The sequence below is a fragment of the Poromitra crassiceps genome (assembly GCF_964638095.1).
Source record: "Poromitra crassiceps genome assembly, chromosome: 19".
NCBI lineage: Eukaryota > Metazoa > Chordata > Actinopteri > Beryciformes > Melamphaidae > Poromitra > Poromitra crassiceps.
This window is the reverse complement of record NC_139646.1, coordinates 10,918,383-10,934,223: the sequence shown is the minus strand read 5'-3', so window position 1 is coordinate 10,934,223 and position 15,841 is coordinate 10,918,383. Positions and strand designations below refer to the sequence as shown.

The window sequence follows — 15,841 nt, the reverse complement described above, 5'->3', positions numbered from 1 at the left end:
GCTGGGGGAGGAGGGTTGGGTGTGATGGTACTAAATTTCAAAATGCAGGATGGCAGGGACAGAGGGCTGAAATTTGCCTTGGAGGTCAAGTGTGTGTGTGTGTGTGTGTGTGAAGGTGTGTGTTTGTGTTCATGCCGATTGGCTAAAAGGGGGTGATGGGGAGAGGGCAAATTTTGAAATGCAGGGTGGCAGAGGCAGAGTAGGATGGGTTGCATTTGCATATGTGGTCACAGCTATTGCGAATTTGCGCTTGTTTATGTTATACATGACTAGTGTTGTGGTTTTGTGCAAACTCATTGCAATAAAATAATCGTGGCTTCTCTAATTGTTAGATAACAATGTAGTATAGTGCAAACAGTTTCCATAATCATCATCCATAATCATCACCGGGGGGAAAATCCCACTCTTTTATAACAAATAATTTATTCAATATCAAGGTAGTCATTTCACATCTTCTACAACTATGACTATTGATTGCATTGTCTTTGGCATTTCTTTCTTTTAACAGAAACCTGGGTGACCATCACACATCATTATTAGTAATAGGCCTACTATAATTAATATAGAAAGACTCTTAGTAAAGCAAAATGTTTTGTGGAATTGTATTATTATATTTGCAATAATCATGAAGCACACTTGTTTCCCTCAATTTACACATTTGAAATAATTTATTAATATATCTTTTCTCACAACCAGCCATGGGACTAAAAGCTTTAAACAATGCCATTTATCAATGATTTGGTCCCCCCTTTTAAACCTTGCAGCCTAATTGTCATTTAATTACATCTAGAAACAATCAAATTTTGTACTTTGTTGTTGTTGTGTATGAATCACTTCTCCTTTTCAATTAGAGAAAAGCAAATTATTACATTTCATAAGTACAAGCATCATTCATTATTCATGATAATGAAACCATAGCTTTGCACTGCACTCTTGACCACCTGTTGGGGCTCGGTGCTAAATATTTCACAGCTTATCTATCTCTCTTCCCCTCTTCTTCTGCACCCCTTTGATGTTTTTGTTCCACATTCTTTCCTCTTTTTTTCACCCTCCCTGGAATAGCTGTGGAATAATCCTACGGTTTTTCGCCTTTCATGCCTGAAACTTTGCATTGCACTTTAAGAGTTGTCTGGAGAACATCCTTTTCCTTCGGTGTGAAATATCATCTTTAAAACAAGTGCAGGGCTGAGAGGAGCTGTAAATCTGTACTAACCACACAGCACTGAGGTCTCTGGGAGACTGATTAGCATCTGGGAGCCGGTGCATGGCTTCTTAATAATGAGGAAGAGTTGCTTGGCTGCCATGTGACTTGCCTTGACTGCCATGTGACTTGCCTTGACTGCCATGTGACTTGCCTTGACTGCCATGTGACTTGCCTTGGCTGCCATGTGACTTGCCTTGACTGCCATGTGATGTGCCTTGACTGCCATGTGACTTGCCTTGGCTGCCATGTGATGTGCCTTGACTGCCATGTGACTTGCCTTGGCTGCCATGTGACTTGCCTTGGCCGCCATGTGACTTGCCTTGACTGCCATGTGACTTGCCTTGACTGCCATGTGACTTGCCTTGGCTGCCATGTGACTTGCCTTGACCGCCATGTGACTTGCCTTGACTGCCATGTGACTTGTCTTGGCTGCCATGTGACTTGCCTTGGCTGCCATGTGACTTGCCTTGACTGCCATGTGACTTGCCTTGGCTGCCATGTGACTTGCCTTGCCATGTGACTTGCCTTGACTGCCATGTGACTTGCCTTGACTGCCATGTGACTTGCCTTGACTGCCATGTGACTTGCCTTGGCTGCCATGTGACTTGCCTTGCCATGTGACTTGCCTTGGCTGCCATGTGACTTGCCTTGACTGCCATGTGACTTGCCTTGACTGCCATGTGACTTGCCTTGACTGCCATGTGACTTGCCATGTGACTTGCCTTGGCTGCCATGTGACTTGCCTTGGCTGCCATGTGACTTGCCTTGGCTGCCATGTGACTTGCCTTGACTGCCATGTGACTTGCCTTGGCCTTGATGCCATTTTCCTGGGCCGCCAGCAGTTATTACAGCCTACATTTCTTCAACGTCCAGCCATTCAGAGGACTTGTCTCTTGAAAGCTCTGTTAATTTCTCACAATCTTGTCACCAGAGTGACCATCTGGCTCACCTTCACATCTGATGCTGCTCTTGTGTGGCCACATTTTATGTGATATAAAAGACTGATACGGCCAGCTGTTTGTTGGTTTGAGGACACAACTAATAAACTAATAAGTGAAATGCAGAAAAGATATAAAGTAATAAAGACATGAGTCACATTTGACCATTAGGGATTATTCCGACATGGCAAAGCAGAGGCTAAAAGATGGCTCCCTGCTGCCCAATGCAAGATTTGACTATTACAGGTGGAGTTTCACATTCAATGCCAAAAAGAGACACAATGTATAACTTAGTAGGCCTACCTCCAAGCTATCGCTGTGACCTTGCTCTCACAGACCAACTCCTAGATCATCCATCAAACATATATAGAAAATTACAAAAAGAAAAGAAAAGATATGAAATCAAAATCAGTCTTGCTCCATATTGCTAATGTTGCATATTGCAACAGACCAGGTGGCAGAATTTGTGGGAAAGTCCTACTTTTAACCTGATCTTTCAAACAACAAAGTGGCAGAGTTCTCCCCTGGAAGTGATTTTGGTATATATGGGTATTTGTATTTATTTATTTATTTATTTATTTATTTATTTATTTATTTATTTATTTATTTATTTATTTATTTATTTATCTATTTATTTATTTAAGCAGTATTCTACAATAGTGACCTGTATGCACAATATATATAGGAAGACAATTGTTTTTTCCTCATTGTAAGGCCACAGCACAGTAAAGAAGATATTTGTGAGTGTGTGTGTGTGTGTGTGTGAGAGAGAGAGAGGGAGACACACACAGACACACACACACACACACACACACACACACACACACACACACACACACACACACACACACACACACACACACACACACACACACACACACACACACACACACACACACACACACATTTCTCATCTAGAAATAGAAAGCACCAATTCCTACAGCTGTTGAGTGTTACATCCCTCTCCACCTGAGGAGCAGTGAAATGTCACAGTGTCACAGGGCGCTCTGAGGCCCTGCCAGGGACCAGCGGTGATCTGGGCCATGGCCATACCAGCTTCATTCTGTCTGCTGTGTGTGGTGGAGACGCAAGGGGGTGCTGTTACAGTAAAATGATGTGGTCAAATATTAGGGAGGGATAAGTGCTCATGCTGCTTCCTTGTTCGAACATCACGACCAGAGGAAAATCATTGACAAAGAAATGCAGCAACACATGCAGATTTTTTTTTTTTTATCATATTATTATGTCACAGCAGACCACAATTCTGGGCTTCCAATAGCTGGGTCGCCATGAACATAATGTTAATGAAGCTGTCACACTAAGGAAGGCTAACCGGTAGCTGGTCGTGCTAGCTTCAGCTGCTTGTCTCTCACCAGCTCACGCTTCCTGGTTCACCAGCACGTTTTCCCGGTGCACCTTTTCCAGTTCATTTATAGACAGATAACACGTGGATAATACGATAGATCGGCAATATGTCATTTTGTAGGCGGCACATGGTCACCGCCCCCTTTTAGGGGGAAAACACAAGCCACTTGCCGTTGACTTCAATGTAAAATAGCAGTACCAAAACAATTATAGAGAAATAACAGAATTAATCTTGTTTATTTATGACATAAGGACACCATGACATGACAATACAGTATATTACAACTCAGCTGGCCACAGAATGCACAAGATACATCGGAAATATGACTTTGACCCATCTAAAATCATGTGATTCATGACCCGTCTGTGACGGTTCCGGTGTCCGCCTGTTGCTAATTTAGCCTTCCGACATTAAAGGAACACTCTGCCCATTTTCAACCAGCTTTGTATCATTAGAACATCAGTAGTATATCAGAAAACTGTAAACTGTTTTGAAGTCTGTCATTTAATTTGACAGTTATTGAGTGTTAAAGTGTGGACCAGTGACATCACTGGTCCACACTAACTCAAATTAATAACTCATTAACTCAAATCAAATCTCAATAACTGTTAAACTAGATGAATGACTTCAAAACCGTTTACAGTTTGAGCATTAGCATTATTAATCATTACAATCATATTCACTTAATCCTCCACTCACACCCCCCAACCTGCCCCCCCCCCCCCCCCCAAACAAAGGTGGCATTGATTAACTAGAAGGCCACACATGGCTTCTAAGAGGAAATCCACAGCTAGTTAAGGAAAGGAAGACAATTAGTCGAGAAATGAGAATTAGATGTCAGTATATCAGTGCTGAAGCCCCAGAGTGCTGAGGGGGTCCTGATCCAAATAACATGCATACGGCATGTGTGTTTCATTTGGCCCTGTAGCTTCAATGTCACATTCAGCGAGGAGGCATGGGAGTGTGTGTGTGTGTGTGTGTATAAGATACTTTACAAGATACTTTATCGTCACACGACCAGCTTGGTGGTACTGTATTTGGTTTCAGTATAGTATATTGTGTGTGCGTGTGTGTGTGTGTGTGTGTGTGTGTGTGTGTGTGTGTGTGTGTGTGTAAATTCTCTTTGGGGCCTCGGCTCATGATTGTGCACATGTGTAATAGGGGTTTGGACTTACGCAGTCTGAGCCGTATCACACATTTTGATGCTGTAAAGAACGGAGTATCTACTGTATAAAGCTCTCATTATACAGGAAGACTATTACAGTCTTTGGACTCTTGACCGTTAAAATCCAAAACACAAGGACCAAAACTTGAATCAACTTCAACTATTTCAGCGTCTCTCTTGTGAGACTCTCGCGAGACTTGGATCAAGCGGAAGGAAAATTATATCACTTTATAAAAATGTCATGATGGAATAATCTGATCCTGTCAGTGGCAAAAACAAGCTTGTTTAGTGCAGTGGGGGCATGTGGGAAATGCGGCTGCCAACCGAAGCGATCTTGGTCAATAATATTGCACCAATTTCAAAGATTTCTCTTCACATCACTTGGTCATAAATAAATATGAAAAAATTGATTAGGTTATTAAACCGCTGCGTGTGCCTGAACCCATCCAGGGCACCTTTCGTTTCAACTTTCAAATGTACAGTGGTTTCTGAGTATGTACTGTATGTACAAACCAGAAGTCAATTTTTCCGATGCGTAATAAACAAATTTCTCGTTGTTTTCCAGGATAAAGGAATAATTGTTACAGTATAATGCTATTTCTCTTCTTGGTCTTTCAGTAGCCTGTGATCTCAGTCGTTTCTATACTGTATTTGAAACCACACATTTTCTAAATGTCTTGCAAACATGACCCTATATTCCTTTATTTTATTTCACTTTTTACAGGAGCATCAGTTGTTAGAAATAATGCAAAATAATTTCTATTATGATGACGACAGTGATAAATAATGATGAATGTGAACACGGTCAAATTCTCAAGTCTTCTGCACTGGTGTGAGGTTTGACTCGATGATACCATCCATGATTTTTCTCTTTCTTTTTTTTCTTCTATTCCCTGGACAAAAAAGGAAAGATCTAAACCTTTTCTTTTTGACTGAATTTACATCTCCCCCTCATTTCTCCTGCTTTCTTACCAAGAGAATTCTAATGAAGGGCAGAGTCATATCTACAGGGATACAAGAGGACCTGGAGACAGGAGAGAATGCAGCCACTGATGGCAAGAAATTTCCATAAAAGTACGATCAGGTAGGAATTTTTTAAAAGTGAATGTTTAAGTAGTCTAAGAGATAGTCTTTGATTCACACTCTGATCAAGCCCGAGACATCTCATTCAGAGAAGAATGATTTTTTTTTCTCTCCTTAATTTTCTCTCTGTTTCTGTCTCATCTGTGAGCTTACAGGTAGTGCAAAGCCCAATGGTATTGTTTCCCCCCAGTACTTGAGCACAGGAGCCTTTCTTCTGCTGGATTAGACATTGCCAAAAAGAATGGCAAATGTAGATATGCCAAATCATTAGAGGTTGGCTACATAGTGAAGAATAAGGCCCAAACCGCCGAATGCATTTCATGTCCCCTCCAACACTGGATTGCAAGTAAATAAACATCTATGTTTAATATATTTTCATTTGAAATGTGGTAGAAAACAGTATTCCGTTTGTGCATTATGTTCCATTGCATAATGAGGATGTGAACGAATGTGCAATGTCTGCTGCTGTTGTTCTTCACATCACAGGGATGATGGACAATATGGTGGAGAAAGAAACCTTGTGAGGAAAACAACATTGTAAAAGCAAGGATTCTTAACCAAGCACTCTCCATTAACCTTCCATGATATTTCCATGATGATATAGGTAGATCGTTTTTTAACAAGTAACTAAATAATCAAGGGAGGAGAAAATTAATCATAAACTACAAATAAATATTATAGCAGGCACTTGTACATCCATGTATTGTTAGAACATATCATAAAGCTTGACCATGGAGCCGACATTCTCCTCCTCAGGAGTAAGGATAAAGTAAAGGAAACTTTTCTAACGATTGTTTGTAGTACACATATTGTGTAGGTCTATACAGTTTCTGTTTCAAATGTGATCTGTCAGACATGTGTGTTTTTGCCACAAGCCATTACTCTTTCATGGACCCTTTTCGGAGAGAAGGTTCCTGACCAATTATTTTCCGACAGATGCAGGGATGCAGAATGACTAGAAGCACCGGATTTTTTTTCTTCCAGAGATGCCTAAGGTAAGGGGAGAATGGCCAGAGGCTACGGCAGCCCCCTAGGGACACACAGGGCTTATAAACTGTGAAGCTGACATCTCTCATTTATTACTTTTGCTAAGTAGACCTTTAAAAACCTTGACAGTCCTCTACATGCTTTCCCCAACCTGTATATATTTAGCATTTTATAAATTTGAAGTCATTTTTGAAGTATCGACTTTGAATAATCTTGTGCATAATCACTGATCAAGGATGAATAAAAGCGCTTGAACTTAGCATTATCTCCTCATCTACAAGCTTTCATATTTCTTTTAAGACTTCTCAGCTCGTGTTACTTTTATGTAGTGCAACTTTCCAAAAATCAATACGTGCACACTTTCAGGATGAAATATGTTTTATCATATCCATATCCATTTCCTTCAAAAGCCAGTTTTCACCTGTGCCCATCAGAGTCTGTTCAGTTCAGAAGAGTAACTTGTGTGGGTGTGGGGTCAGCATGAGTTTGTCGGAGGGCTGTATGTAGGCAGCGCGCGGAAGAAAAACAGGAAAAGGAAAGAGAAAAAAACAAGCCACTCCTGTTGCCACAGAGCAGGTTCCCTTGATGACAGGTCCTGGGAATCCAACAAGCCTTGCAGGGTGCCTCCAGAAATGTTCCTTCAATCATGGGGAAGCCTGTCACTGGTCCCCCGCACAAGGTCACTGTGTTTGAATGCTGTCACCTCCACTTAGAGCCAGGCACAGCAGCAGCCTCTTAACTCCCTGTAGCTCACTGCCAAGCACATATGCATATATTCACGCAGAGTTGTCAAACAAATATAATCGTGACAATAATGCAACATTAATAAAGCATATAAAAAGACTGTTGAGCGACTGACACTTGTGACTCGCTAACATCCTTATAGAGTTGTTGAAGTTGTTGATGTTTAACAGTTGGCTCCAGCAGTTGGATACTGGAATGCTGCAAAATTGAAGTTGCTATGTACGGATGAAAAATGTTAAACTAATCATCTGTAACATTTTCATATAAATACATGTTTGTTTTGCTCCTCTATATCGCCGGCTCTTTTACACAATAGTGATTAAAACCAGATCATGATAATTTTTTACATTTGCTGTTTTAAGTTATTTGTCAGGAAAAATCCTGAGAAAGTGAATTATTTTATGTTTTTAATAGCATTGGTAGCATTTAGTTTAGTGGTAGTATATATATATTTTTTAATGAATAGAAAATCTTGGTAGCATGAATAATGATGAGCCATCATGGCTGAACAGACAACGATGAGGCCCGGTACCAACAGCAACTCAACGTTCAACAGAAAATACGTCAGCACTGAACACACTAGTTTGTGAAGTGCAGTGCAAAAACTCAGTAGCCTAATTTCTGTTTAGCACCAAAGATGCTGCCAAAATGAAAGAAACACAGATATTCCAGATTCCCACTTTAAATAACAGAAGTTGAATTTGGACACGTGTTTTTTTATTTGAATTTAGAATTCAAATGCTGGCACAAGATCTCTCTGCCAGGGTCAAATGCAAATAGATTGATAGTTTATGCTGTTATGGTGCATCAATGAAGATCAATGTTTTTAAGGTCATGCTGATATCTAGGACTATAGTTGTCATTAGGACACTGTTAATAATTCAGCACACCCTAAGGTATACACTGCATGTTTTTAGCTAGGAATAAAGTACAAAAAGAGGACAATACCATTCCCCAATAGACAGTATGAAGGACTACATTTCACTTGCCAGTTCTCCTAGTTTGGACAACCATCAATCATTGTTTTGGAGGACATAACAGTTTGTCCAGTTATTTGGTGTCTTTTTTGTGTGGTAAATATAATAATTATAATCAAAACTGTTGAAATTGGCCTCCAGTACTACTCAGGAGACACACTCAATCTCTAATCAATATTGCAGCTCTGGGTGTGTTTAGAAAATGCCCTGAGGGTCCAATAGGTGTTATCATCAGAGGATACTGCAGCACACTGAGAGAAAGGACGTATATTACAATGGACTATGTTCCTAAAGCATGTCCGGGCCCCGTGTGGTCTTCTTGTGCGTTCACACTTTTTCGCAAATTCGTGCGACATGATTACATACAAAGTCAATGCAAACGTACCAGTAACACAAATGTTATATATATATATATATATATATATATATATTCATACAAATAGACAAACATAACTGTCTGCATAACTACAGTGTTGAAAAAACATGAAAAAACAGCCACATTCAAACTCATATCATTCTTGAAAGGGTGACATACTTTGCAAATAATAACCACAGGTTAATTATAGTCTTTAACATGACATGAAACTGCTGTGTGATTGTTTGTTTGCCCGTTCTTGTCCTCGAGAGTAGCTGTTTGGGTCGGTTCTAGCAGTGTTCTCTCCCCTCTGGTGAATAAAAAGTGGACGACCTCCATGCATGCTGCCGCTTTAGCCCTTCTCTGGCACCAGCTTGAGCACTTTGCCGATGGCGATGGTTTTACCTTCATCTCGCAGTGTGAACCGGCCCATCTGAGGGAAGTCTTTGAAGGTTTCAAGGCAGATGATTCCGGCGGCCCGCAGCCTGGCGATGCAGACCTGGTCCTGCTTAACGAAGCGTGGTCGGCTTTTGCTTTTGTCCCTCGTCTTCTTGTCCACCAGACAGATTAAGGCTATGATTTGCACTTCTTCAATGCATGTGTGGATGTGAAGGACTGCATGGTAACCAGGGCAAATGATTGATTTGTGCTCAATGATGGCGATCTGGGCGTCGAAGGTGAGGCCCGTGTGGCAGAGGTTGTCAGCGTTGCAGAGGATGAAGCCGGGGAGGATCTCCTCCTCGTCGATGCCCTTCAGCCTCAGCTTCAGGTTCTCTCCAGGGACCGCGCTGTCCGTCTCCACGTCATCACTCAGCAGGCTCAACACCTCCACTGTGTGCCTGTTTGGCATCATTACCAGCTGCTGGGCTTTACTGATGGTTCCAGACTCCAGCTTCCCAAGTATCACTGTGCCCATGTCCTTGTACTTGTCTACAATAGGTAGTCTGACTGGTCCGTCACTGAATCTGGTGAAGTTTGGCAAACTGTCCAGGTGGGGAATAAATGGCAACCCTGTGTACCAGGGGCACTCGGTCACAGGGTCCTTGAGGCTGGCCCCTGTGAGTCCGGAGCAAGGCATGAAGTGGATGTCCTTCTTGGGGTTGAAGCCCACCTTCTTCAGAAATGGCACCAGCTTCTCCTTACACTCCTCATACCTTTCTAGGCTCCAGTTGACAGTGGGGTCATCCATCTTATTGACCAGGACAATAAGATGTTTGACTCCTGCTGTCTTAGCCAGCATGGTGTGCTCGCGCGTCTGCCCTCCTTTCTCAAAGCCCGTCTCAAACTCCCCCTTCCTGGCTGAAATCACCAGGACTGCCAGGTCAGCTTGCGACGCCCCGCTGATCATGTTGGGGACGAAGCTCTTGTGTCCAGGGGCATCCAGGATGGTGAAGTGTTTCTTCTCCGTCTCAAAATACGCTCTCCCCACCTCCACTGTCTTGCCCTTGTCTCTCTCCTCCTGGTTCGTGTCCAGAGCCCATGACAGGTACCATGTCTCTCTGTTCTTTTCTTTTGCTTCTCTTTCATATTTTTCCAGGGTTCTTTTCTCCACCATTCCAGTTAAGTACATGATCTGTCCTCCAATGGTTGATTTGCCAGCATCCACATGACCGATGAAGACCACATTGACGTGCTCCTTCTTGGGCGCGTCGGACGGGAGCAGGGCCACTTTGGGCAGGATTATCTCCTCTTCCTCCTCCTTCATCATCTCCTCATCCTCCCTCGTCTGGGCGCCCTCCTCGCAGAATCTGCCTACCTCGCAGGCTCCGCCTACCCCGCCTCCTCGTGGCTCCTCCTCCTGTTCCCACGTCTCTTCTTCTGTGGTCATGTCTGCCTCTGGGCCTCCGTTCTCCACCAGCGCAACTGTTTCTGCCGCCGCCATACTGTCAACTAGATCAGAAACACCGCCTGGAGCTGGTGTTTCTTCGACGGTGCTGGTCTGGAGAAAGCTCGGTACAAAGACCAGGGCATTAACATTGGGGACAAACGGCTTGCCGTTGACATTGAGGGGGGCGAACGCGGTGTGGAGCCCCGCCGCCTGGGCCTCGGCATCCTCCTCCAGCTCCCATGAATCCAGTGCTGTGTCTCTGTCTGTCGGGTCCATCGCTGCTGCAGGGGCAGGCAGCGGGGTGTGTGGGTCTGGTGAAACGTGCTTGTTTGTGAGTGTGTTCAGGCGCGCAGCCTGGCAAAAATATGGCAATTGTTTATTGACCTTGCGAAGCATGCTCCATAAACTATTTTCTAGTAGTAGACACCGCCCTATTTTGTAATTGATTGAGTGACATCACTGTTGACATCATCACTGATGACATCACTCACTGATGACATCACAATTGCTTGAGTGACATCACTGGTGACATCACCAAATGTGATGATGTCATCAGTGATGTCATCATAGGGCGGCGTTGAGAAATCTCTCGGAGGAGATCCTAACACATGTGAGAATCCCATTCCAGTGAATACCAAAGTGAGGTCGAATAGGAGAGCGAGGCGGCCGGAGGGAGGAACATTGAGGAGGCGGCGGACCCCCAAGTCTGGAATTTGTGTAATATTCTGTGAGAGGCAGCAATGTGCCGCAAGGCATCCAGTCTGTCGGAAAGCCATTAGAAGAAGAAGACTACTATAATGTAGGGAAACAGTGGATGGATAAATCCAGGAGGAGGCAATAATGCAACATAAAGGATGCCAACTACCGGTAGGAATAGGGCGACATTCTGAGGGATTATTGAGTTGGCCGCTCACTCGCTTATTGTCGCTTTGGTGGTCATTGTCATGACTTTTGTATTTCTGAAGTATTTTCTGAAGTAAAACTGTTGGAAGTGCTGTGCTGCTCGTTGGGTTATGCAAATCTGCAAAAACTCTCCTTTTCAGTCGGCTTCTGTCAGGAAAGTTCAAGAGAACACAGACCTCCATCACTGACAGCAGTGCACCATACAAAACCAAAAATGACAGGAGCTGCACCTGGACCCTGATAGACCTCCCAGGTCATGACAGTCTTCGTTCTCAGTACATGGAGAAGTTCAAGTCTTCAGGCAGAGAGAGGCATTGTGTTTGTGGTGCCAGCTTCCAGAAGGAACTGAGAGATGTGGCTGAGTTCCTGTACTTTTTGTTAATGGACACTGTGATCTAGGAACGTTTCAAATCTCTTGGTGGCATGCAACAAACAAGATATCACCATGGCAAAATCAGCCAAACTGATTCATCAGCAGCTGGAGAAGGAACTGATTGAACACATTGAGAGTGACATGCTCAGCAGCCCTGAGATCTCAGGATGGCTGAGTGCATGGTACCATGCATCTGGGGACGAAAGGAAAGGACTTTGACTTTAGCCAGCTGCCCATGAAGGTGGAGTTCCTGGAGTGCAGTGCACGTGGCAGCATGAAGGTGGAGTTCCTGGAGTGCAGTGCACGTGGCAGCAAGGGTGAAAAGGAGCACACAGATACGGAGAGCCTGGAGAAGAGCATGGCTGAACTCTAAAATCAACCACTCGCATTCTGAGTGCAGAATCTGCCTCATGGGCACAGAACCAGGATCCAGCCCAAACACAGGATCTCACATTAGAGCTGCAGCCAATCACAGTGTGACATCATCCACGCCATTGTGATGTCATCCACTCCTTTGACATTGATTGTGTGGACCAACATTTTGTGTGGACAGACTGACTGACCGCCAAACCAACAGCGGATAGAGACTGAGAACTAAGTCTACCAGAGCTGCTGGCCATGCTGGCCGCAGCTAAAAAAGTGTGCGCATAGTGGGTGCTACAGCAGTTACACCTTCACAATAAAAGCCCAATGGTGTTAACACACAGCCCTGCAAAATTGGCCAAAACACTGTTCAGGGCAGAGTCCTGCAACGGGTCGGGTACCCGGTCCCGCCGGTAACTTCTTCTATCCAGCTCATTTCCGGCTCACCTCTCCTTCCTTCATACCAGTAAATCGTGTTAAAACATGATTTAATATGTATGTAATTGAACTCTTTTGGGGAATAACAGAGGAGGAGATTATCCAGAGGAAGAGAGTTTGAACACACAGGGGACGTCGGCACAGATCCCTGGTGTAAACCAGGCGGGCACAGCAAAATACTCTTGATTTTAGATGAGGACAAAAACAGAGCTCACACACTAATTAACCCCATGCAAATACACTGAATTAAGAGTAGAATTTGTTTGCCAGTTTAATAGATGATAGATTATCAGAACAATTTGTAAATAAAGCCACACTCAGTCTGGAGAGTGCAGGTCTGTAACTACAGTACATACTGTAATTTTTCGGTCAAGATGATTTGTAAATAAGGCCACACCTATTAAATATTTTGCCCTAAAGTGGTTCATTGACACTTTCTGATTATGTATGGTATATAGGCATTTACTGACTGTGAAGATAAATACAGTGTGTGTGTGTGTGTGTGTGTGTGTGTGTGTGTGTGTGTGTGTGTGTGTGTGTGTGTGTGTGTGTGTGTGTGTGTGTGTGTGTGTGTGTATGTATAGAGAGAGAGAGAGAGAGAGAGAGAGAAAGAGAAGGAGAAAGAGAAAGAGAGTCATCTTTAGTACAGTCCAGCATCTGATGATCTAAAATTTAACCATGAAGACTTTAACTTTTAGATGGGAAATGTGCATTTTGGCAAATAAAATAAATAAATAAAAATAATCAAATGTATTCCCATGATCACTAATGTTACAAATATAATCATTTTACAGCGACATGCGAACAAATCAGGTTTAGCTGTAATGCTAAACATTCTTATAATAAAGCTTAGACAATACATTTAAGGGTGAAAAAATATCTTCAATTGTCCCCCAAAAAAATCCTGCAAGTCACATAGTAAACAAATCTATTTCATTTGGTGAGAGTAATTCATCAGAGGATGCCATAATGCAATTACAAATTGAGCATTTAATGACAAAGAGAGAAAGAACAAGTCAGAATGAATTTCGGGTCAGCCTGTCTCTTGTAGTTTCTCTCACCTCAGAATACAGGTGTCAGATGAAGGTCCAGCATGGAAGTAGAGCCCTAAACAATGCTGGACAGTGTGTTTGAGTTTCACACAATATGGTCAGGTCCATCAATATTTAGCTCCTCAACCAGCCCACCTTCCCCATAGATAAAAGCGAGTGGAGGCTTGTAGATGTACAAGGAGACGCCACCTCTCCCAGTGTTGCTAATTATCCCTGTTTGCTTTCTGGGCAGCTCCCAGGCATTCTGATTGGATTTACTTGACAAAATAAATAAATGATCATCATGAAAGTGTAATAGCGCCTCCCTGACCCCATACCTGGGCCATGGCAGCACACGTATGGTGGAGCAAACATTGTTTTGGATTCTTTTGTTCTTGTGTTATACTCTCTGACTCGTAATACCAGTCCTGATGCCTGCCACACCTCGTGTGTGTTCCTCACTGAGGTTGTGCCCACTGTTTCTCATTTATACCTGTGCAAGGGCGAAATTGCCATAGGGATAGGGGGGGGGGACATGTCCCTCCCTCTCTTCAAAATCCAGATTTTGTCCCCCCCCCCCCCCCCCCCCCACACACACACCTTTTAACAGCAAAAATCATGAATGTCAGCCGACAATGGGGGGGGGGGGGGGGGGGGGGGCAAAAACAATGCTGTTTTTTGCATGCAGTATACATGTGTTATTTTCACCTATTCTATTTGAATATGTCTGCATACTGGGTTCCCTAAACAGTCTTGGAATTGCATAAATTGAGTGTGACTGGAAAGCTGAGACTTTTGTGGATTCTATGGATCCTTTTGTATTCATGTGTGATAGTAGCCATTTCATTGTAGTGAGAGAATTTTTTTAAACTTGACCTCGGTGTATAAAATGACCTATTTTTGTTTGTATTTGTTTATGCTGGAGAGCCAAATGTCTGGCCCGCGTCGACCCATTAACACTTAAGTGAACACACCTGTCATAATGTGAAATAAAGTGTGCAACATGTGAAATCAGGTGTGCGCTGCTCTACTTTATTTTGACCTTATCCCACACCGTACACTTGACCTGTCTAAGACCCCGGTCCTCGCTGCCGGCTAGACATCTGCCGAGCAGCCAGTCAACTCATCTCGTCAAAGGTGAATGAATGATTACCACCAGGAACAATATGGCCTTCACTAAGCAAACAAAGCAGCTCTTCCAGAAAAGGTCTTCCAATATCCAAACTAGAGATGCGCGGGCTGCAGTTATAACCACGCTGACTGCGGATATCCCGCCCCGCGGGCGGGCCCGGATCATAAAAATAAACATTCTGATTAATAGCGGAGGGGCGTCACGCATATCTGGCCGCAGCTATTGCGAATTCGCGCTTGGGTTTCGGAGGGAGGACAGAGAAGGACAGAATGTAGGGAAACAGTGGATGGATAAATCCAGAAGGAGGCGGTAATGCAACATAAAGGATGCCAACTGCTGTAAAGCACCACAGAAGAAGAAGAAGAAGAAGAAGAAGAAGAAGAAGAAGAAGAAGAAGAAGAAGAAGAAGAATTCAAGCTTCTTTAGAAGGAATATTCCAATGTCATTCTTGGCCAATTTTGACAGCCCACTTTGCAGGCAGCTCTGGCACTTCCCTCTGTTTGTGCTTTATGGGCGCTTCCGTTCCTTCAGGGCATGGCTAGAGCTGAACTTTCCTCCAGTGAATGGTGATGATGAAGGTTGGGTTCATGGGTGGCACAATGGAGGACTGGGAAAGAGGCTGACAATCCATCTCCTGTACCCACGAGACAGAGGTGGAGCTGGGCTTTGTCTGAGCTCTAGGATTGTTGGAGTATTGGGGATATGGCTCATCCTCAACAGCATTGCTCTTAACCTTCTTTCCGGCCAAGGCAGAGATGGAGCTGGACATTCTCCAAGCTCCGGAATTGTTGGAATGCTAGTAACGTCAATTCTCACTCCAATGGCATCAAATATCGTCGCTTTGGCACGGACCTTGTACGTCGGACGTTAATGCACACGGTGCCCTTATGCCTCACCCTGGCACCGTGACACTAGGCATGTGACCTTGATTTCTTGGAAACCAGGCAGAGAATT

At 43.6% G+C, this 15,841-nt stretch overlaps 2 pseudogenes across 2 annotated transcripts; one reads left to right on the top strand and one right to left on the bottom strand.

Annotated features, from left to right (window-relative positions):
- Positions 1-9,171: 9,171 nt before the first annotated feature.
- On the bottom strand, positions 9,172-10,923 carry LOC310793880 (eukaryotic peptide chain release factor GTP-binding subunit ERF3A pseudogene; annotated as a pseudogene). The gene has a single exon. The product of its transcript is annotated as a eukaryotic peptide chain release factor GTP-binding subunit ERF3A pseudogene (transcript).
- A 644-nt stretch (positions 10,924-11,567) lies between these two features.
- On the top strand, positions 11,568-12,296 carry LOC310793879 (signal recognition particle receptor subunit beta pseudogene; annotated as a pseudogene). The gene has a single exon. The product of its transcript is annotated as a signal recognition particle receptor subunit beta pseudogene (transcript).
- The last annotated feature ends 3,545 nt before the right edge of the window (positions 12,297-15,841 follow it).